This window comes from Cetorhinus maximus, chromosome 24 (genome assembly GCF_964194155.1).
Source record: "Cetorhinus maximus chromosome 24, sCetMax3.hap1.1, whole genome shotgun sequence".
In the NCBI taxonomy this organism is placed as follows: domain Eukaryota; kingdom Metazoa; phylum Chordata; class Chondrichthyes; order Lamniformes; family Cetorhinidae; genus Cetorhinus; species Cetorhinus maximus.
In genome coordinates this window covers 34,748,232-34,772,313 of record NC_135902.1, presented here as the reverse complement: position 1 = coordinate 34,772,313, position 24,082 = coordinate 34,748,232, and the positions used below count along the sequence as shown (strand labels likewise).

At 44.3% G+C, this 24,082-nt stretch overlaps 1 protein-coding gene and 1 long non-coding RNA gene across 2 annotated transcripts in view; one reads left to right on the top strand and one right to left on the bottom strand.

Annotated features, from left to right (window-relative positions):
- Nucleotides 1-9,999, bottom strand: part of LOC144699778 (uncharacterized) — a 133,568-nt gene extending 123,569 nt beyond the window's left edge. Inside the window, exon 1 of the long non-coding RNA XR_013580612.1 lies at nt 9,815-9,999. This is a non-coding gene — a long non-coding RNA (uncharacterized LOC144699778). The remainder of the gene's footprint in view (nt 1-9,814) is intronic.
- Nucleotides 1-24,082, top strand: part of sdk2b (sidekick cell adhesion molecule 2b) — a 981,988-nt gene that overhangs the window by 890,362 nt on the left and 67,544 nt on the right. The window lies entirely within an intron of this gene.

Below are 24,082 nucleotides of genomic sequence, written 5' to 3'. Positions count from 1 at the left end.
AGTACATTCACTTGCTACATAAAAAAGTTTTTCCTCTTGTCTCTTGTTCTGGTTCTTTTGCCAATCACTTTAAGTCAATGTTCTTTTGTTCTCGAACCTTCCACCAATGGGAACAGTTTCTCCCTATCTTCTCTCTCCAGATCCCACATAATTTTAATTTGAACACCTCTATCAAATCTCCTCTCGATTATCTCTTATCTAAGGAGAACAGCCCCAGCTCCTCCAATCGATCGACTTAACTGAATTCCTCATTCCTGGAACCATTCTCTTAAATCTTTTCTGCATCCTCTCTAATGCCTTATCCTTCTTCAATTGTGGTGCCCAGAATTGGACACACTACTCCAGTTTAGGCTGAACCAGTGTTTTATAAACATTTATCATAACTTCCTTGCTTTTGTACTCTATGCCTCTATTTATAAAGCCCAGGATCCCATATGCCTTCTCACCTTGCCTAGCTACCTACGACAATTTGTGCATATATTCCCAGGTCCTAGGTTAGGAGGAGAAAATTAATCCAAATACCTGAACCTAATCACTACCCATAATGGAGTCAGAGTGAGGACAGGATCAACTTCAGCTTTGGTGCCTCCTGATTGAAAAGCCTTCCAGGACTCTCTGTTGAAACTTGCATTTTAAAAGGTATTAAAGAACAACAGTACCCATGAAACTGTACCCTAGTAAGGAATCAATACTTTCAGAGACCGTGAGAGAAGGATTGACAAGGTAAAAAATGCGTCAAGCACTTAAAGCAATCTTAGTGCTGTACGTTTTACATTGGATTGGATCTTCCCAGATTTGCACTAAGTGCGGTAGTAGGCGGGAAAAAGAGCATTTTACCCGCCGGCCACAATGGCGGCTTTTCACACCGTGTTGTCCCAATCTCACCTCATTAATCATGCATTCCCATTCAGTGAGGGAAGCCCTTGCAGTTGACGTAGTTGACTGCTTGTTGCCACTGAGATCTGAGCGTCATGTGGGTGCAGCCGATGGCACCCTGCTCCTGTGAAAACCTGAAATCTGGGAAAATCCCAGCGTTCTTGCATCCTGGATTCCCTGGTCCCATGCGAAATGCACAAAGTTGTGCGCCTTTGCGAGATGGCATCCATGACCTCATGGATGTATTTGTGGGTGGAGGTACGCGATATCCACAGAGGTCACCTGTGGAGCCCTGAAAGGAGCCACTGGCGTTAAAATTGATGTAATTCTCACGGCCCTCCCTGTCCCCATGGTGCCAAATCCTGCAGCATGTGGCAGATGTGACCGACCTGTTCCCTGGACATGAACAGTCTTCAGTGACACTGGTTCTCGGTTATCTGCAAGAGTGACAAGTGCCGTCTATAGACCCTGGGTCTATCTGGGCGCCGACCAGCGAAGCTATGGTTATTCAGTGGCATGCACAGGAGCCCCAGCCACCCCTTCTTCCTGAGGGTGCTGCTCCTCCCTCTGTCCAGCTAGGCACCTCCATCACTCTCCTCCTTCATGTCCACTCTCTGTAAGCCATGAGGCATACAGCTAGGTCACCAGGCTCCATGCTCCTGATGTTGTACTCCTGCAGGATGAAAGAGAGAGACTCATGGGTTAGCTTGGGTGTTCTAAGAACCTCTCTTGGTTAAGGCTAAAGGCCCCTTAACAGATCCCAGAAAGTGCTGGCCACCACTTGGATGGCCAGAGTTTAGTGTGCTGTATGGCTGCCCGAAGCCCCACCCATCTCCACCCCACTCCACACGACTGATTGGCGGCAGCTTCACCCACTGGACTGCATGCTGTGCTCTCAGCTCAGGCACAGGCATTCTCCTAACCCACACTGCAAGGCTGCATTGTTAGCTTAAACCATGGGGAAGACTGGTCCAAACTGGGTTGATGACATTGCAAGGGGCTGTGAGTGCCTCCACCAGTGACTACTGCACGGCCAGCTTTCACAAGGAGATTGTACAACGTGCCCAGTTGTTCACTTGTTCTTAAGTCCACTAAAATGCTCTTTAGTTTGCAGTCTGTGCTCGAGGGGTGAAAAGTTCAGGAGCATTTGGTGGCACTTCCATACCTCTGTGTTGCTTGAGTGGGCAGATAAGCTAGAGGCCTGACTTCAAGCATGTCAATGTGGCTGTGCCTGAACTGTCTCAGTTGCGGAGGAATGGTCACTTTACACAAGGTTGCCCTAATGCATGGCACCTTCATGTGCTTGTGCACTATCATCAACCACACTGCGGCCTTTGCACCCCCAACTCACCTCAACCGCAGTGCATCTCTTGCTCTAGCACTGCACTGTCAATCAGCTGGGAAAATGCAACTTGCCTGTGTCTTCACCTGAATGCATGGCACCTCAACTTTAAGATCCAACATGTGACCCTCGCAAGCGCTACACAATGTTATTGTACACTCACCTCCAAGTTCCCCTCGAAGTGCAGCTCGCCAGGTGCACACCTTATAAATGCTGTTGTGAAACACAACAGCACCGGATGATCCAGCGTGGGGGGATGATTCTGGCAGGCTGGGCTTATAATGATATGCAGATGTATTGCAATGAAGTTCCTGATGTGCAGCGAAGGGAAACGTGGCACGCCATTGACAGGCAGAGCAGACGATTGCAAACTGGTTTCATGACGCCATATTGTTCGCTCACGCACATCACGATGCTCAATGCCAGCGAGCATGGAAAATTCCACCCTTTGTTATTAGAAGTGTATTTAACAGGAGACAATTTAGATTAAACTGGAAGTCGCTGAAGTTCAAATACTCATTCCTACAGCAACACAAATTCACATTTATATTGTACTTTTAGCATTCTAAAACTTCCCAAGGTTCTTCACAAAGAGATCGTATGCCAAGCAACTGCAGAGTTTTGAAACACAATCACATACATGCCAACTCTTGCGAATTTACCATGAGAGTTGTAATTCCCAAAATTAAGCTTCACTTGCAATCTCACAAGAGGTTTCTGAAATTTCAAGATTTTTATCAGTTCTCATGTACACCCATTTTGAATCTAGACATGCACTCCCAATCCATTGTGCCGCACGTGCACATAGATGACAGAGATCCAACTGCAGAGGAAGCCTTCCTCGCCTGCATGGAACCCAAAGCTGCTTGCTGGTTGCCTGCATGCCTTTCCTGTGTCTTACCTGGATCATGAGCTTCTGGTGCCTTTGTGAAGCCTGGGGCCTGAAATTGTGTGTAGATCTCTGAAATAGCTTGTTGCTTGGGTCTTAGTACCTTTGGCTGCATTCTTTATACTTAACCTGAATAATAATTTATAGTGTTGTAGGTTGCTGTTCTAATCATTGACCTCAATTGTCACTTGTAGTGGTGTTGTTAGATTCAGTCTTTGCGCTTAGAATGGATTCATTGCTGCTTTAGTTATATTAATATTTTGTGAGTTCATAGTGTTTGCATGTTAACTTCAATAGTAATCCGTAAGCTCTACAGAAGGTGAGTTATTTGTTTACAATTTGTAGTGCTACACAAGTGGATTGATTGTTCCTTTAGTCAGAATCATGATTACTGACTTCCTAATAGTTGTACTACCATGATTCAGGAAAGGTACAGGCAAGGCAGACAGCAAGCGGCTTCAAGCTCCAGGCGAGCAAAGGCAAGCAGCAAGATAGCTTTACACTCTGGACTTGACAAAGCAACATACCCCTGCTGGCCCAACTTGCAGATTACTCTGCGGTCAGCTCCCTGGAGTCTAGGCACATGCACATGTACAACCTTGCCCAATCCCGAAACAGGTGAGCAGGTGCAGAAGGACTGATATGCCTTGCAAATAATCACTCCACCCTGTTTTAGGAAGTTTTTAGTTACAGAACTGTCAATTAAAATAGAATATCCCTAGAATTTTCATTTATTAACTCCACATGCCAGAGATACCAGGCTGGCAAACATGACACCTTCTTTGTTGAGACAGAATGCACAACTATAACAGGTAGAATTTTTTAAAAAGATTTTTGTAAAGCAATTTCAAATGTAATATAGTTTTTATCAAGAACTCTGGCTTGTTCTAGGTTAAAAAGGTACTAATGAAGGTTATAAACCAACTGTCTATATTGACAGTTTGAAAAAAAAGAAACTCGTGACTTTTATACTCAATCTTTTGATTTTTAAGAGTTTGTCTCTTGAGTTTTGGGTTTGGCAGGTCTGTAATCAAAGACATGGTCTTGGGAAGATTTATAATAGTGGGGAAAGTAGCTGCAAAGAGTTGAGGGGGAGGCAAGGGGGTCATGTGAGGTGGGGTTGGGGGCATGGAGGAGTGCAAGAGGGACCCAAGGGAGGACAGAGGGTGGGGTTGAGAGCAGGAGGAGAGGATTTAACAAAAGAGGGCTCTTGCCAGTCAATAACAGAGGCTGCAATGCCAGCAACAGGTAGCATTAGACAGCATCAGAGGGGGAGGCTGGTCAGGATATAGCCATTGAGGGGAAACATCATAGAAGATGGGCACTGGTGCATCACCACATCCTCAGGACAAGAATTAACTTCCTGCAGATGTCGGAGAGGCAATGTCAGAGACGACTGAGGGTGCCTGGAATATGTGGAATTGTGCAGCAAGACCTAAAGCCATGTGGATTTCGTGGGAACCCCATGCCAATGGCCCTCAAGGTGACTGCAGCACTCGGTTTTTGCGCCACCAGTGCTTTCCAAGGCTCCACGGATGATATATATGGCATATCACAGGCTTTCACACACAGGTGCAGAAAGGAGGTGACCAATGCCCTCTTTCATCATGCGAATGAATTCATCAGTTACTCCATAGATGAGGACAGCCAGGCTGAATGGGCTTCATGGCCATTGCTTGTTTCACTAGAGTACAAGGGGTCATCAACTGCACTCATGTGGCCATTAGAGCTTCCTGGGACCAGCCAGCAGCATTTGTGAATTGCAAAGACTTTCACCCTTTGAACGTGCAACAAGGCTGCACAGGCAAAGAATCATGCAAGTTCGTGCTCATCTCCCAGAAAGCTCTCATGACTGATTCATTTAGCATAATTCACAGCTCCCAGAGCTTTTTTTTGGCCCCTAAAGTTAGGCGGCGGGATCCACCAATGAGTACCTGTCCCCACTTTGGGATCGCACATGTCTCCCATGCACACCACTGGCACTTTAAATTTTAATTTGAATAGCTTGGAAGCCAGCTCTCAACATGAAAGTGGAAGTGCCACCCCACATAATATAAGCTTATATTTCATCTCTCTTCTATTTTTACTTGGTTCTGTTGAAGGGTCATTCGGACTCGAAACGTTAACTGTGCTCCTCTCCGCAGATGCTGCCAGACCTGCTGAGTTTTTCCAGGTATTTTTGTTTTTGTCCTCTGAATTACTAGTCTAGTGACATTACCACTGCACCACCATCACCCCACCCCTCAAGTTTTTAGTATACAAATGGAAATTGGCCTCCTGCCTGTGGATAAGTTCTGTGAGGATCCGCATTTAAATGGTGAAGCAGAGGGAGCCAAGGATGAAACCGTGGAGTGCTCTAGAGGTCACCATAGAGGCTGGAGATGTATTTGTTGTTCAAAATGTGCTAGCAATATTGAGATAGGAACAAAGTTTCAACAGATGAGATGTTTAGGTAGAGAATTCCACAATCAGGGATACGGTAATCGATAAGTTTTCTAATAATGATAAAGGGAGTGGAGCTCAAAGCATGTGAAGATTGCAATGGTTGGATGGAACAAGGCCATGGATTAAGATTATGATCATGATGAGGATTTTGAAGTCTGTGCAAGGGGTCATGGTTGGGGTTGTGGAGTTACAATTACGAAATTGTGTGCCAAATGTATTACAGGCAGCAAGGTACAGTGTGGGTTAGAACTTGTGTTAGTTACAGTTGGGATGCTGGTAAGAAAAGCGTTAAAGACAATGAACTTTAAAATGATAGTGCAGACAAGGTGTTTTGATGGCAGTGGGGTTAAGTTAGGCTAGGGATGTTCAAGCTTGTTGTCCATGTGGTCCAATTTATATGTATGCCTTGTAGGCCACCCTCCCAGCTTGCCTGTAAATTTGATTGCTGCTACTTCTATCACTTACCAATTTTCCTTTCTGATCAGATTTTTGTTTCATTTCTGCTGCCTTTATACTACAATTGAAAGGCAATTCATCCTTTGGTTACGGATTTTGTGGAAAAAATACTTATCTGGGCTGGCAATTTAAGTTACCAGCCACTCCTATAGCTAATAGTTTGAAGGCTTGGTCTTATTTCAGCTGACAAAATGAACATTTCAGACCCTGCTACAGCAAGGTTTCACTATTTGGGATTTACTCTTTCACCATTCCTAGTCTTGAAGCATTGCGGACATTTCTTCCCTTGTAATCTCTTCCAGCTACATGGCTCAGTTTTCTATTTTTCCCAACAATTAATATTTGACCGTCAAAAAGCAAAATACTTCAGGTGCTGGAAATTTGAAACAAAAATTTAAAAAATGCTAGGAAATCTCTCAGCAGGTTAGTCAGTATCTGTAGCAAAACTAGGAAAGTTCGAGCTCTGGCAAAAATGTCCACACTTGAAATGTTAGTGTGTACCCTCTGTTGACTGACTTGCTCACTTTCCAGTACTTCCTTTTTTGTTTTAATATTTATCTAGCAAGGGCACTCCAGTGTCTCAGTGCCGCTTTGTTTGGTCTTCAATTTGTTATCCTGGTTTTTAGTCTTTCTTTGTTTAATCTCAAGGTTTCATTGTCTGCTTGTCTACATTCTTTGTTGTTACGTTTTGAGCTCACATATAATTCAGCTTGTTACTCCAACTGTAGAATTACATCCTGTACAACTTTGGTGAACTGATTGTGTGCAAAAAAAAAAGTTCATGGACTGCAAAAAGATCTCAAACTGTAGTGCAAATTAGGAATGTGAAGTAGAAATTTTACTGTCAGTTGTCTACATTCAAATATGTGATCTGAACACAGAATTGTTTTTTAGTGTAGTGGTGTTTCTGTCTGTGTCTGATGTGATTGCTGGAGGAAAGCTCTGAAGAGCCTGTGATCTGAGGCGCTGATCTGCTCAGCGCATGTGACGCCTGGGGTGTGTCTGTCTCAATGACTGCTATTATGAGCAATCTAACATTGCTTCTGGGGTGATCAGCCGCTATACATTTTCATGGTTGACCTGGTTTATTTTTCTCTCTTTTTTATGCAGCCACAGAACCTTTAATTTTTCTTTTTAAAAACTTACCCTTCTCCTGTGGGCCATGATCAAAGATTTTTTTCCTTACCATTGCCAGCAGGCTGTAAATCATAATACTTCACTGTATCAAAATCATGCATAACATACACAGTATCCAGAATGTCAGTAGGCATTCAAATGGGAGCCTGAATAAGGGACAGATAGGGTGTAACGTGGAAGTTCAGTTAAGACTGAAATGGCTTGAGCGGAGAAGTAATTATAAAATGGTCAGTGTGGAGGGGCAAAATGAAATTGTGGGACAATCAGAAGAGAGTTGTAAATGGGTAGAAACTGAACGTAAACAAGTCATGAACCACCATTTTAATCCATCGAAAAGTAATGTTTTATTTTTTAAATGTTTTCTCTTGAAGGCATTCACTCATGCTGAGGTATAGTGCCATAGGGGCTTGCAGTTCACCAAGTGGCTGTTCTTAATGATTGAACTTCGACTGTCAGTGCTTGGTTGGCAAACTAATCACAATTAAGGGGCATCACTATCAAGCCGAATCACATCCTTGCTCAACATCAAGCATTTTCAGCAGAGGTCACTAGGTCTACCAGCATAGCTGCATTTAGAGGAAGCATTACACGTAAGATCACAATCCCTAGCCTCCTATTTCTGAATTAGAAGCTCACATCAGTATGTGACAGACTGTGCCAGTAATTCCCAGCATTTCAGTGAGAGAAAATCTTCATACGTCCCACAGCCGGGCAAGCATTAAAGAGCGTAAAAGGTGTGGAAAATTTAAGAAAGAGAAAAAAAGATGAGAAAATTACAGAGAAATGCAGCATTGCTAGTTGGCAGTGGCCACTTATCTCTTTTATTCTTATTTGTTCATGTTGGTTAAGTGGATGCCTCAGAAATGCAGTTCCTAACCGCAAAAGCTGATGGATTGGGGGGTCACTGACAGGAAACCTAACACCACAATCCCACGTTTTCTTGCCCATAAAACTGTAGCACCTTAATTGCACCACTAGACCAGTTAACTCAGCACAGACCACTTCCTTAACCGAGGTTTTCCACCCACGGTGGTTGACAGGGCCCTCAACCATGTCCGGCCCATCTCCCACGCATCCACCCTCACACCTTCCTCTCCCTCCCAGAACCATGATAGGGTCCCCCTTGTCCTCACTTAACACCCCACCAGCCTCCGCATTCAAAGGATCATCCTCCGCCATTTCCGCCAACTCCAGCATGATGCCACCACCAAACACATCTTCCCTTCATCCCACCCACCCCTCCCCCCGGCGGCATTCCGCAGGGATTGTTCCCTCCGGGACACCCTGGTCCACTCCTCCATCACCCCCTACACCTCAGCCCCCTCCCACCGCACCTTCCCATACAACCCCTTTACTTCCCCCCCTTCTCACCGTCCAAGGACCCAAACATTCCTTTCAAGTGAAGCAGCATTTCACTTGCACTTCCCTCAATTTAGTCTACTGCATTCGCTGCTCCCAATGAGGTCTCCTCCACATTGGAGAGACCAAACGCAGACTGGGGACTGCTTTGCGGAACACCTTCGGTCTGTCCACAAGCATGACCCAGACCTCCCTGTCGCTTGCCATTTCAACACTCCACCCTGCTCTCATGCCTACATGTCCGTCCTTGGCCTGCTGCAATGTTCCAGTGAAGCTCAACGCAAACTGGAGGAACAGCACCTCATCTTCCGACTAGGCACTTTACAGCCTTCCTGTCTTAATATTGAGTTCAACAACTTCAGATCATGAACTCTCTCCTCCATCCCCACCCCCTTTCCGATCCCCCCTTTTACAATAGTTTATAATTTTTTAATATATATTTTTCTTTTCCCACCTATTTCCATTATTTTTAAATGTATTTCCATCCATTGTTTTATCTCTACCTTTTAGCCTATTTCGATCCCTTCCCCCCACCCCACCCCCACTAGGGCTATCTGTCACTTGCTCGTTCTGCTTTCTACCCTTAATGTCATCATTAGCACATTCCTCAGCTAATATCACCACCGTCAACACCCCTTTGTCCTTTTGCCTATGACATCTTTGGCAATCTCTTCTTTGCCTCCACCTATCACTGGCCCTCTACCCAGCTCTACCTGTCTCACCCCCCTCAACCAGCTTATATTTCACCTCATTTCCATATTTCTTAGTCCTGATGAAGAGTCATATGGACTCAAAACGTTAACTGTATTCCTCTCCTTAGATGCTGTCAGACCTGCTGAGTTTTTCCAGCTATTTTTGTTTTTGTTTCAGATTTCCAGCATCCGCAGTATTTTGCTTTTATTTTACAAAAGTAAATGTGACCTCCTGAGCTGAATCAAGCTTGCTAGCTCTGTGACCATTCAGACAGAAGTATTTTTTTCCTGCATAAAAAAATGCAATGCTTTACTGCATCAAAATCATGCATGACATGCATGCAGACTAAGTTCATGGAAATGCACCCATTTGCAGGCAAGTAAACCCATAATATGTGCATTTTTACAAAGGAAACATAGTTTTGTGCAGTTGTTTAATCTATCCTGGTGAACTGAGTGCCAGTTTAGAACCACTGAAATTCTGAAAAAAAATTCAGTGCAGAATCAATGCATTCAGTATAAGTTAGAATAAAAACCTTGTCTCTCAGGCCTTTAGAACTGAATAGTTTAAAGTAGAATGGAAAACTGCCTTAGCTGAATTAATCTTTGTTTCCTTACCCTTGACAACTCAGATCTTCAAAGATTTGTAATGTTATGTCGTCCGATGCATGCACTGGTTTGGTCAAAATTCAAACTGTATGCTGGTTGAATTAAGTTTAGATCACTCCAATCTGAAGCTCAAATGAGATATCAGAGCAAAAGATTCAGTGGGTGAATGCATAACTGAAGTGCCCCTGGGTAGAAGCATATTCATGCTTTCTGTGACTGTGTGTGACAAAGCATGCTCTGTCTGTGCATGATGTCTGAGTGAGATGGGGCCCTGCTGTGTCACAGGGTGGTAGAAAAGGATTTGCGGTTAGCAGCAAAGACTGTAGCCAAATGAAACTGGACAACAGCCAGAATGGGGGAGGGGCAGGGACCCACAAGATTGGTCAGAGAGCAGTGAAACTGGAGCCTCTTCTGAGAGTTATCACATCTAACATTTTCCATCTGAAAGGACTTTTGTATTTAAAATGAAGAGCTTTCTCTCAAATTCCTCTGTAAACCACAAGAATATTTTCCTCCTTGGCTATCATTCATTTTAACACTGTACTTGAAAACAAGGCTACCTTAGAATAATAGTTTGTTTCTGGATACTTGCCTTTTTGTCAACCTTCAAAGTATTTGTTTGGAAAAGATTGCAACTGAAATCAAGCATATACTAGTATATCGATTAACTTGTTTCTCACAAGACATGATTTAGGAGTAAAAAAAGTTAAAATTGCTCAGTATGATAAAGAACATGCTCATGAAATCCCTCCGTCCACTATTGTAGCAAAGACTTTAAGCCTTTTACAATGTGTGGACCAACGCTTTCATTAAAAGAATATACAAAAAAGTTTCATGTTTACTGTTGTCATAGGTCAGCACAATTTCAACCTTAAGCCTTCAGATTTGCAATTAATTTCATTTGGGCTCACATCATTCATCATTTTTTTTTTTGCAAAAATATACTTTATTCATAAAATATCTTCAATCACATTCCAAACCATTTCAAAAACACCATTACAAGGGTACAATCCAGGTTAAACTTTTACAAAATGTATCACCAGGTGCATCAGTACAAACAATATTACAATCATTTACAGCTTTTCATTTTGAGCTGTACAGCCCGAGGGGCTCTAAACAGTTCCCAGTTTCTCGGTGCGCTGTGGCAGAAAGGTCTTAGACAGCGACCCTTCCCCATTGCGCCTTTGCGGCAGCTGCCCCAAGCTTTAGTGCGTCCCTCAGCACATAGTCCTGGACTTTGGATTGTGCCAGTCCGCAACAATCGGTCGGGGACAACTCTTTGTGCTGGAAGACCAACAAGTTTCGGGCAGACCAAAGCGCCTCTTTCACCGAGTTGATGATCCTCCAGCTGCAGTTGATGTTTGTCTCGGTGTGTGTCCCTGGGAACAGCCCGTAGAGCACAGAGTCCTGTGTCACAGAACTGCTCGGGATGAACCTCGACAGCAACCACTGCATCTCTCTCCAGACTTTCTTTGCAAAGGCACAATCCACAAGGAGGTGAACAACGGTCTCTTCCCCACTACAGCCACCTCGAGGGCAACGTGCAGAGGGGGTGAGACTCCTGGCGTGTAGGAAGGATCTGACGGGGAGGGCCTTTCTCACCACCATCCAAGCCACGTCTTGGTGCTTGTTTGAAAGTTCTGGCGATGAGGCATTCTGCCAAATGACTTTGACAGTCTGCTCGGGGAACCATCCCACAGGGTCCACCCTCTCCTTTTCCCTCAGGGCCTCTAGGACGTTACGTGCTGACCACTGCCTGATGGACTTGTGGTCAAAGGTGTTTTTCTGCGTAAATTTTTCCACCAGGGACAGGTGGTACGGCACGGTCCAACTACTTGGAGCGTTCCGCGGCAGCGTGGCCAGACCCATCCTTCGCAACACCGGGGACAGGTAGAACCTCAGCACGTAGTGACACTTGGTGTTTGCGTACTGAGGGTCTACGCACCGCTTGATGCAGCCACACACAAAGGTGGCCATCAGTATGAGGGCGATGTTGGGCACGTTTTTTCCCCCTTTATCTAGAGGCTTGTACATCGCGTCCCTGCGGACACGATCCATTTTCGACCTCCAGATAAAGCGGAAGATGGCTCGAGTGATCGCCATCGCGCAGGAGTCTGGAATGGGCCAGACCTGCGCCACGTACAGCAACAGCGAGAGTGCCTCACACCTGATGACCAGGTTCTTACCCGCAATGGAGAGGGAGCGTCGCTCCCACATGCCCAGTTTCCTTTTCACCATAGACACTCGCTCCTTCCAGTTTCTAACGCATGCTCTGGTCCCTCCGAACCATATCCCCAGCACCTTCAGGCCGTCAGCCCTGACAGTGAAGGGGACAAAGGATCGGTCAGCCCAGTTCCCAAAGAACATGGCCTCGCTCTTCCCACGATTTACCTTGGCTCCCGAGGCCAGTTCGAACTGGTCGCAGATGTGGATCAGTCTGCGCACCGACAGCGGATCCGAGCAGAAGACGGCGACGTCGTCCATGTACAGGGAGGCTTTTACCTGAGTGCCTCCACTGCCTGGGATCGTCACTCCTCTTATGCCCGGATCCTTCCTGATGGACTCACCAAAGGGTTCTATGCAACACACGAAAAGAGCAGGCGAGAGAGGACAGCCCTGCCTGACTCCAGATTTAATCGGAAAGCTATCTGTTTCCCACCCATTGATTGAGACTGCGCTACTGATGTTAGTGTAGAGCAGTTGGATCCAATTTCGAATTCCCTCCCCAAACCCCATTTTGGAGAGCACATCCACCATGTAGGTGTGCGATATTCTGTCAAAGGCCTTCTCCTGATCCAAGCTGATGAGGCAGGTATCCACACCCCTGTCCTGTACATAGGCAATCGTATCCCTGAGCAGCGCGAGGCTGTCAGAGATCTTCCTGCCTGGCACAGTGCAGGTCTGGTCAGGGTGAATCACCAATTCCAGAGCGGATTTGACCCGATTGGCGATGACCTTGGACAGAATCTTATAGTCCACATTCAACAGTGAAATGGGTCGCCAATTTCTAATTTCCTCCCTTTCCCCCTTGTGCTTGTAGATGAGGGTGATGATGCCTTTCCTCATGGATTCTGACATGCTGCCGGCCAGGAGCATACTCTCGTACACTCCTAGCAGGTCTGGGCCGATCAAGTCCCACAGAGCCGAATACAACTCCGCCGGCAAGCCGTCGCTTCCGGGAGTTTTACTGTTCTCGAAGGACTCAAGGGCCTTAGTCAGTTCATCAGGAGTTAGCGGTTTGTCCAGGCTCTCCCGCGTACTGTTGTCTAAGACCTCCGTGATAGAGGACAGGAAGGACTGGGAGGCCGTGCTGTCCGTGGGCTTCACGTCATACAATCCGGCATAAAAGGATTTGCTGATCCTCAGAATGTCGGACCGTGATGACTTTACTGAGCCGTCTTCTTCCTTCAGGCTGCTGATCACAGAGCGCTCTCTGTGTACCTTTTGGAAGAAGAAACGTGAGCACGTCTCATCCTGCTCCACGGAGCGGACTCTGGAACGGAAGATGATCTTGGAGGCCTCCGAGGCAAAGTGCGAGGCTTGCTGGCTCTTCACCTCCTGGAGCTCCTCCTTGACATCGACCCCCATCGACTGCAGCCGGAGCAGATTCTGCATGTTTTTCTGGAGTCGGGACATTTCCCTCTGTTCCTTTCTAGCTTTCTGGGTGCCTTTGAGGATGAAAAACCTCTTGATGTTTCCCTTGATCGCTTCCCACCAGTGTGTCAGGGACTCAAAGAGGGGTTTCACGGTTCTCCAACCTTTGTAATCCCTCTTGAGCTCCTCAATGTTCTCTGGGGTCAGCAGTTGCACATTTAGCTTCCATGCCCCCCTTCCCACCCTCAGGTCCTTCTCCAAGTGGCAGTCCGCCAGTAGGAGGCAGTGGTCAGAGAAGAACACCGGCTTGACATCGGTGGATCTGACTGTGAATGCACGGGACACAAACAGGAAGTCTATCCTGGAACAAATGGACCCGTCTGGCCGCGACCAGGTGTATCTACGCTGCGCTCCGTCTGCAGGGTTGCTGAAGACGTCGTGCAGCTTGGCATCCTTAACTGTTTCCATCAGGGATCTGGATGTAGCGTCCAATCTGCTGTCGGCCCTGCTGGATCGTCCAGCCGCATCGATGATGCAGTTGAAGTCACCGCCCAGAATGACCGGCCTGGAGGTCGCCAGCAGCAGTGGGAGCTGCTGAAAAACCTCCAGCCGCTCAGCCCCTTGTGCCGGGCCATACACGTTAATTAACCGGAGTGGAGCGTTCTTGTACATTACGTCTGTTACGAGGAGTCGCCCGCCCACCACCTCCTTAACCTCGGAGACGGTGAAGTTGCCTCCCCGCAGCAGAATACCCAGGCCTGAGGAACGAGAGTCATTTCCGCCCGACCAGATCAATGGCCCATGGGACCACCATCGTGACCATTGCCTGTAGGAGCTGAGGTGCGGTATCGCACACTCCTGCAGAAACAACAGGTCAGCTTTGACCTTGGCTAGGTAGTCCAAGGTCGCAACACATCGCGCAGTAGATTTAATGCTACGCACATTTATGGATACAATCTTTAAACTCATTTTTAAGCATTTATTCTCCTACCAAACCCACTGTCTCTGAGAGTCCCAGACCTTTAGTCTGCTCCTTCATACCCGTAGTGAGCTCAAATTCCTTCACTTTGGATGGGCTGAGGTAGATCTCCTTGGCAGTGTTCTGCTCAGGTGGCATCTGGAGGTTCGCGTAGAGAGCGGGTTTTGAAATGACCTTTGCTGGAGAAGCTTCTCCAAAACTCACCCCTCTGGGGTGTTGCTGTTCCTGGCTTCCTGGAGCTGGGGTGCGATGATTACCTCACTGCTCCCAGATTCCAGGGGCTGTGGTGCACTGGCCTCCTCAGGTTTCAGGCAAAGTTGGGGTGCGCTGGTCTCCTTGTTGTCTCCAATGTTCTGGAGCTCGGGTGTCTCGTCCTCCAACGCCCTGGAGCTTTGCCGCCTCTTCTGTCGGTGCCGCCCTGGCAATTCTTCATCCGAAGAGCTGCTGCCCTTGTCATCCATGTCGGATGGGAGACACCGCTTGCCGCTTTTCTTCACATCATTCATCATGTGAAACCTTAGGAAATGAAAACAATACTACCTATATTTTTAAGATTTCAAACTGATCTCTATTTGGTAATGTAGTGCTCCTTTATGGTTCAAAACCATGATTACACATTTGCATACCATCTGTAACTGATAGAACAGACATAAACTTGGTTACAATTTTGTTTTTATATCCCAGGCTCAATATGTGACCCCCTCAGTCCCTATGAACAGCAGTGTGCCATTATGCACTCAATATTTTTATGTTCACACAGAAACTATTGTCACCCATTTCAGCTTCACACAAGCCCTCTCACAATCTCTTCGGATTCAGGAAGTGCTAGAATAAACAATCTATCAGACTATAGCTTGAACTCTGAACTGCGGAGGTTTATTTTAAAAAAATAGGTAAACAGTGGCAGGGAATGTCACCATTCCTTCATTGTTGCTGGATCAAAATTCTGGAACTCCCTTCCTAACAACACTGTGGATGTACGTGTCCTGCACAAGATGGACTGCAGCAATTCAAGAAAGCGACTCACCGCCACCTTTTCAAGGGCAATTAGGGAGGGGCAGCAAATGCTGACCATGTCAGCAATGCTCACATTCCATGAAAAAAATTTTAAAATCCACCTTCCCTCCTCACACAAAACAATTACGTAAGAAAAAACACTTTGCCAACTCTATTCATAATAAAGCTGGATCTTAAGTATAACTTAGGTATAATTATCTTTATGCTGCTATCTCAATGGCCTACAAGCGTTGATGAACTGGGACTGTTGAATATGTATGATGCAAAGCTACAAAGCTGTCAATCATCCACAGAAATACAAAGAATGCTTGCTGGCCTGCGTTCAAAGCTCCTTAGATCCTGGTCATGGTGATATGAAACTATTTTTAACACTTTGGATAGACTGTGAGGCTTTCTCTCCAGTATTGAACAATCACCTTTGATTTTTTCAGAACAAAACCAGCAAATATCAGGTGATAGCACCCAAATGGTTTAGTCATTAACACATTATAGCTATCAAATGCCTCATTGCAGCAACTCATAGATGTGTTGCCTGTCAAATACAATAGCACTTTGAGTAAATGCTAACAATCAACTATGGGCTTGCAGTCATCATCAGCTGTCCCTCAATTTGAGGATGACACCTACTCAGGGTCTTCATGTGACTGAACAGGGCAATTCTCGACTCACATATCTTTACGCACATGGGACAGGATGTCCCACAAGGTAATGGAATCCAAGTGCTTCCTGCGCTTGCAGTATAGGCTTGCAGTAACCAAATGTTGAAGTGACTGCTATATTACAATAAATAAATTATCAAAATATACAGTCTTTTAAAGGAAATTAGAAATTCAACTGAAATTGCCAATTGGTCAGAAGCTTTGTGAGTCACCAGGACTATCAGATCTCTAGTATTGTTGGTCCAATACCAAGTGGATCCAATATGGCATATCCACTGCACAAGTGATTCAGCAAGTTTATCCAGTAATGAATGAGTCAAAATGTGTCAGCAAGCCTAGGGTTAGTCACTGGTTTTAATTAGCTGATAACAAGGTAATGATAGGGTTATTATAATTGATCTTAGTCACAGAGAGAAAATTGATAGAATTCCAGCTTCTGATGTCTTACAGTCCTTGCTGGAACATGTGTATGTAGACATCCGGTGAGGACAAGATCATATGTTCCTGTAACCAAAATAAAAATAGCTGGAAAAACTCAGCAGGTCTGACAGCATCTGTGGAGAGGAATACAGTTAACGTTTTGAGTCCGTATGACTCTTCATCAGAACTGAGGAAATATAGAAATGAGATGAAATATAAGCTGGTTGAGGGGGGTGGGACAGGTAGAGCTGGATAGAGGGCCAGTGGAGGCAAAGAAGAGATTGCCAAAGATGTTATAGACAAAAGGACAAATGGGTGTTGACGGTGGTGATATTAGCTAAGGCATGTGCTAATGGTGACATTAAGGGTAGAAAGCATCACAAGCAAGTGACAGATAGCCCTAGTGGGGGTGGGGTAGGGGAAAAGGGATCGAAATAGGCTAAAAGGTAGAAATGAAACAATGGATGGAAATACATTTAAAAATTATCCACCACTACTCTCCTCCGTCTGGCTGAAATTGTTTTCTCACTGAACAATTTCTCCTTAAACTCATCTCACTTCCTCCAAATAAAAGGTGTGGCTATGGGTAACCTCACAGGCCCCAGTTATGCCTGTCTCTTTATGGGGTATGTGGAATATTCCTTGTTCCAGTCCTACTCAGGCCCCCTCCCACAACTCTTTCTCCGGTACATTGATGACTGCCTCAGTGCCGCTTCATGCTCGCATCTGGATGGACCTGGAAAAATTTATTAATTTTGCTTCCAATTTCCACCCCTCCATCATTTTCACATGATCCATCACTGACACTTCCCTTCCTTTCCTTGACCTCTCTGTCTCAATTTCTGGTGATAGACTGTCCACCAATATTCATTACAAGCTGACCAACTCTCCACAGCTACCTCGACTACAGCTTCTCAAACCCCACTTCCTGTAAGGACTCCATCCCATTCTCTCAGTTTCTTCGCCTCTGTCGCATCTGTTCTGATGATGCCACTTTCAAAAACAGTTCCTCTGACATGTCTTCCTTCTTCCTTAACCGAGGCTTTCCACCCACGGTGGTTGACAGGGCCCTCAACCGTGTCCGGCCCAACTCCCGTGCATCCGCCCTCATGCCTTCTCCTCCCTCCTAGAACCATGATAGGGTTGTCTTTGTCCTCACTTATCACCCCACCAGCCTCCGCATTCAAAGGATCATCCTCCGCCATTTCTGCCAGCATGATGCCACCACCAAACACATCTTCCCTTCATCCCCCGTGGTGGCATTCTGCAGGGATCATTCCCTCCAGGACACCCTGGTCCAGTCCTCCTCCACCCCCTACACCTCAACCCCCTCCCACGGCACCTTCCCATGCAACCGCAGAAGGTGCAACACCTGCCCCTTTACTTCCCCCCTCCTCACCGTCCAAGGGCCCAAACACTCCTTTCAAGTGAAGCAGCACTTCACTTCCCTCAGTTTAGTCTACTGCATTCGCTGCTCCCATTGCTCCTATACATTGGAGAGACCAAACGCAGACTGGGTGACCGCTTTGCGGAACACTTCGGTCTGTCCACAAGCATGACCCAGACCTCCCTGTCGCTTGCCATTTCAACACACCACCCTGCTCTCATGCCCACATGTCCGTTCTTGACCTGCTGCAATGTTTCAGTGAAGCTCAACGCAAACTGGAGGAACAGCACCTCATCTTCCGACTAGGCACTTTACAGCCTGCCAGACTTAACATTGAATTCAACAACTTCAGATCACGAACACTCTCCTCCATCCCCACCCCTTTCCGATCCCACTTTTTCCAATAATTTATATATTTTAAATATATTTTTCTTTTCCCACTTATTTCCATTATTTTTAAATGTATTTCCACCCATTGTTTCATCTTCACCTTTTAGCCTATTTCGATCCCTTCCCCCCACCCCACCCCCACGAGGGCCATCTGTCACTTGCTTGTCCTGCTTTTTACCCTTAATGTCACCATTAGCAATTCCTCAGCTAATATCACCACCGTCAACATTCCTTTGTCCTTTTGTCTGTGACATCTTTGGCAATCTCTTCTTTGCCTCCACCTATCACTGGCCCTCTACCCAGCTCTACCTGTCACACCCCCCCTCAATCAGCTTATATTTCACCTCATTTCTTTTTCTCCTCAGTTCTGATGAAGAGTCATACGGACTCAAAACGTTAACTGTATTCATCTCCGCAGATGCTGTCAGACCTGCTGAGTTTTTCCAGCTATTTTTAATTTTGTTCCAGATTTCCAGCATCCGGAGTATATTGCTTTTATCATATGTTCCTGTGATACTGTCTCTGCTGTTCATTGTTGAGGTTCACAAATGACCAACGGTCACATAAGTGGGTTACCTAAGTGACCAGCACCCAACCTTACCCAAAACGACATGAGAGAAAAAAAGCATGCTTTTTCCTCCAACTTTTCCTCCTTCTCTAACAGAAAGCACCTAACCTTTCCTTGAACACTCCCCAGAACAGCATAATTAAGTGATAAATCAGTATTGGCGAGGTTTGGTGTGGATGGAGGTGGAATTGGTCACAATAGTGAAACTACAATCCAGCTTTCCATGTTGCAAGAAATTGAACCTCCAACACACTGCCATTACATCAGAGAAAGCGCTACCTTCCACTCTGAGTCCACTGCTAAAAGGGAGAGTGATATATTTCTGATGTGTATCCAGTAGATGTCACTACTGAACCTTTTTTATAAAGCATGTTTGACACAACTGGTGTTATTGAAAAGGTACTGCATTCTAGGTTACAGCTTGATTTTGTTTAAAATCAAGGTTCCCAGTGTGTACAAGCCTGCATAAATCTATGACAAGTGCATGAGGTTTGTATTAGCATCATGCCATCCTTCATAAATTATTCAAGCCTAATATTCAGCATTATAGAGTTGAGATGATTTTTTTAAGCATTTGTATACTTCATCATTATATCTAAGGTGTCAGGGATGAAAAACTAAACCACTGACCTTTTAAGATTATATAAAATAAGATCATCTAATTTCAAGGCTGGGACATTATTATGATGTGCAGAATAGCCTTAAGCTACACGACATGCCCTACCTCCCAGACACTTGCACGAAAGTGAAATACTTTAGGCGCGGGTTGAGAGAGAGGGGAAATATAAAAGTGGTATTACTATTAACATTTTCTAATTTAACATGTAAGACTTCAACCTTGAGTTTCTGCTCTGTACATTTTCCTTATCAATTGAATAAGCTTTAGATGCCTGCACAATCTGAAATTTAATGTCACTGTGTGCTCAGCCAACAAGAAAGAAAACACGTTTCACATATTCAGGATGCCTCAAAGCACCTCACAACTAATTAATTACATCTCAAGTGCAATCACTGTTGCAGAGTAGGTAAATGTGGCAGTCAGTTGGTGCACTGAAAGGTCACACAAACAGCAATGAGATAAATAACCAGATAATCTGCTTTGATGATTGATTGAGGAATAAATATAATGCCAGCAGTCCCTCTGTACTACATAGAAATTTCCATAAAAATGGACTGAAATGTCTCAGCCCCATGGAGGCAGCTTTGGAAGTGGGGGTGTTGAAATGGGCAGAAGCATGGTCAATGCAGAGAAGTGTGAAGTCTTGCACTTTGGGAGAACTAACATGGGAAGTTAATGTATCATAAAAGGCAAATTTATGTGAGCAGAGAGCCTTTGGCATTTGTATACACAAATCTTTCAAGGTGTGTTACGACTTGGTGAGGAGGAGTGAACTGGCTCCCCTCTATTCAGCCTCCTCAGTTGATCATAACAAAGATTTTTAAAATTTCTTTCCCCCCGTGGGTGCCTTTCTCAAATACATATGTATTTTTGCTATTGATGCAGTGAACAATAAGGAGTCAATCAATGTGGGTTTCTTAAGTCAAAGAAAGAGCAAGTTTATTCGCCACTTAACCCGAGAAAAAATAATAAAAGACGCAATGTCTTACATACACAGGAAGTAAGGAAAGTTAGAGTCCAAATAAACGTTAAAAGAATATAGGGTTAGAAGTCCTTTGCTTGTCTTTGAGGTGTAGATTGTTAAACGTTGCAGCCGATTTAAGTTATCTGGTTCCTTTGTGCAGATAGATGTAGAAGATGTTGCAATTCTTACAAGATCTTGGTTCGTTGGTGGGTCGTGGGTACACTGATTTCTTGAACCAGGTGCTGTGCTTATTTCCAGGGTAGGGGGGTGGGTAGAGAGAGAGAGAGAGATGTATATCTTCAGCTTGTTTCTCTGCTGAAGTCTTTTTCCAAAATCTCTCTGATGGTGTCTCGATGGACATTCACTATCTCTTGCTGGACTTTTAGACTGTAGAGATAGGGCTTTGCTTAGTTTAAGAGAGAGAATCCTTCCTGCTCCATTAGCAACTTCTCCAGATTCCTCTGCTTCTGTCAGCAATCTGGTTCTTACAAGTCCTGCTTGCCGTATATTCCAAAGGAATTTGATTACCATGTATGCTGTAGTCATTGTTATAGAACAAGTAATCACATTTTGATGTTTCATCTCAGAAACTTTTGATACATTTCAAGATCATAGAAACCAACAGAAGGTGGGGTTCTTTCATCCTCCACAGGGGGTTTGCGTGTCTGTTGGCAGTATATCCTGGCTGGATAGCAGTTCCCCATTGTCATGATGAACTCCCGGTCTCTGTTGGAGAGGTAAGCTCATAAAGATGTAAACAACATGTCCATTCCTTTCAAAGTACTTTTTGAAGTGGACCTTGACAGCCCCAGATGTGAAATTCCATGAGCAACATGTCAGGGCATGTCTGCAGTGCAATCCATATAGTAACGATTCAGCATTGGGCCACTTACAACTCTAAACATCAGGTGACTAGTGGCAGCCATCTTTGTTCAGTCTTCTCTTGTCTTTTGAAAACATGCTCTTTAAACAGTTCAGTATGTTTTTGGTTAGCTGGTAAAGTTATAGGTAGATATGACTCGGTAATAATTTTGTTTTGTCGTGACAAGGCATGTTGACAAGGTAGTTAAAAAAACATGTAGGTTACTTGGGTTAATAAATAGAAGAATAGAATATAAAACAGAGAGATCATGCTAGAGCTTATAAGTCACTGGTTAGGCCTCAACTGGAGTTTTGTAGCCTGATATTCAGCATTATTGAGTTAACGTGCATTTTAAGCATTTATATACTTCAGCATCATATCTAAGGTGTCAGGGATGAAACAACAAACCAGGATATCGTATACCTTTTAAAATTATAGAAAATGAGCTAATCTAGTAGCGAGGCTGAAACAATATTATGATGTGTGGAATAGCTTAGGCTACATGGCATGTCCTGCCTCCTGGATGAAAGTGAAATACTTGAATGAAAGTGAAATACTTTAGGGGTATTTCAGAAGGGCAGGAAAACAGGAAATGAAGGTGGGGTAGCTCCATTAATAAAGAATGAGATCAGTACAGTAGTGAGAAATGATCATGGTTAGGAGAAACAAGACCCAGAATCAACTTGAGTAAAGGTATATAGCAAAGGAAACAAGTCACAGGTGGGGGTAGTATATAGGCCCCCTGATAGTAGCTACACTGTAGGACAGATTGTAAATCAAGAAATAATGGGGGCTTATCAGAAAGGGTGCAATAATTGTGGGAGATTTTAATCTTCTTATAAATTGGATGAATCACATTGGCAAATATAGCCTGGAGGATGAGTTCATAAATATATCACTTCATTGTCGCTGGGTCTAAATTCTGGAACTCCCTCCCTAACAGCACTGTGGGTGTACCTACACCACATGGACTGCAGCGGTTGAAGAAGGCAGTTCACCACCACTTTCTCAAGGGCAATTAGGCGTGGGAAATAAATGCTGGCCTAGCCAGCAACGCCCACATCCCATGAATGAATTTTAAAAATCTTTATTTGGGACAGTTTCTTAGAACAATATGTTCTGGAACCAACTAGGGAACAGACTATTTTAAACCTGGTAATGTATAATGGGACAGGATAAATTAATTACCTCATAGTGAAGGATTTCTAGATAAAGAGTGATCATAACATGATGGAATTTCACGTTAAATTTGAGGGTGAGATATGTGTGTCTGAAACTAGAGTCTTAAACTTAAGTAAAGGCAATTACAAGGGTATGAAGATAGAGTTGGCTAAAGTGGAATTAGAACATAGGCTAAAAGATAAGACCATAGAGAAGCTGTGGCAGACATTTAAGGAGATATTTCATAACCCTCAACAAAGATATATCCTATTGAGAAAGAAAGGCTCTATGAGAAGATGCGTCATCCATGGTTAACTACGGGAGTTAAGGATGGTTTCAAATTGAAAGAAAAGACATATAATGCTGCAAAAATCAGTGGTAGCCCAGAAGATTGGGAAAATTTTAGAAACCAGCAAAAGTTGACTAAAAAAAAAATGGAGGGAGAAATTGGAGTGCACGAGGAAACTAGCAAAAATATAAAAACAGACGGTAAAAGTTCTGCAGGTATATAAAAAGGAAATGGGTAGCTAACGTGAGTGTTGGTCCCTTAGAGGATGAGAGTGGGGAATTCATAATGGGAAAAAGGAAATGGCAGAGACTTTGAACAAGTATTTTGTATCTGTCTCCACAGTAGAAGACCCAAAAAAAATCCCAAGAATAGTAGAAAAATCAAGAGGTAAGCAAAAGGGAGGGAGGAACTTTAAAATAATCACGATCACTAAAGAACAAGTACAAGGGAAACTAATGGGACTAAAGGTTGACAAATCCCTTGGACCCTGAGGGCCAGCATCCAAGGGTCTTAAAGAAAGTGGCTGCAGAGATAGTGGATATATTAGTTGTAATATTCCAAAATACCCTAGGTTCTGGAAAGATCCCAACAAATTGTAAAACCGCAAATGTATCACCTCTATTCAAGAAAGTAGGGAGACAGAAATCAGGAAAATGTAGGCCAGTTAGCCTAACATCTGTCATTGGGAAACTGCTAGGATCCATTATTCAGTGCAGGACATTTAGAAAATCATTGTAAAGTCAGGTAGAATAAACATGGTCTTGTGAAAGGGACATCATCTTTGACAAATTTATTAGAGTTCTTTGAGGATATAAAAAGCAGGGTAGATAAGGAGGAACCAGAAGATGTAGTGTGTTTAGATTTCTAAAATGCATTCTATAATGTGCCACATAAAAGGTTATTGCACAAGAAAAAGGTTCATGGTTTTGAGGGTGATATATTAGCATGGATAGAGGATTGGCTAACCAACAGGAAAAGAGAATGGGCCCTAAATGGTTCATTTTCATGTTGGCAAACTTACAAATGGAGTGCCACATGGATCAGTGCTGGGGCCTCAATTATTTATGATCTATATAAATGACTTAGATGAAGTGACCAACTTTATTGTAGCCAAATTTGCTGCTGATACCCAAAAATAGATAGGAAAGCAAGTTGTCAGGAGGATACAAAGAGTCTCCAAAGGGATATAGATAGGTTAAGTGAGTGGGCAAAAGTTTGGCAAATGGTGTATAATGTGGGAAAATGTAAGGTTGTTCACTTTGGCAGGAAGGATAGAAAAACAGAATGTTATTTTAATAGAGAGAGACTGCAGAATGTTGTGGTACAGAGAGATCTAGGTGTCCTTGTACATGAATCACAAAAAGTTTG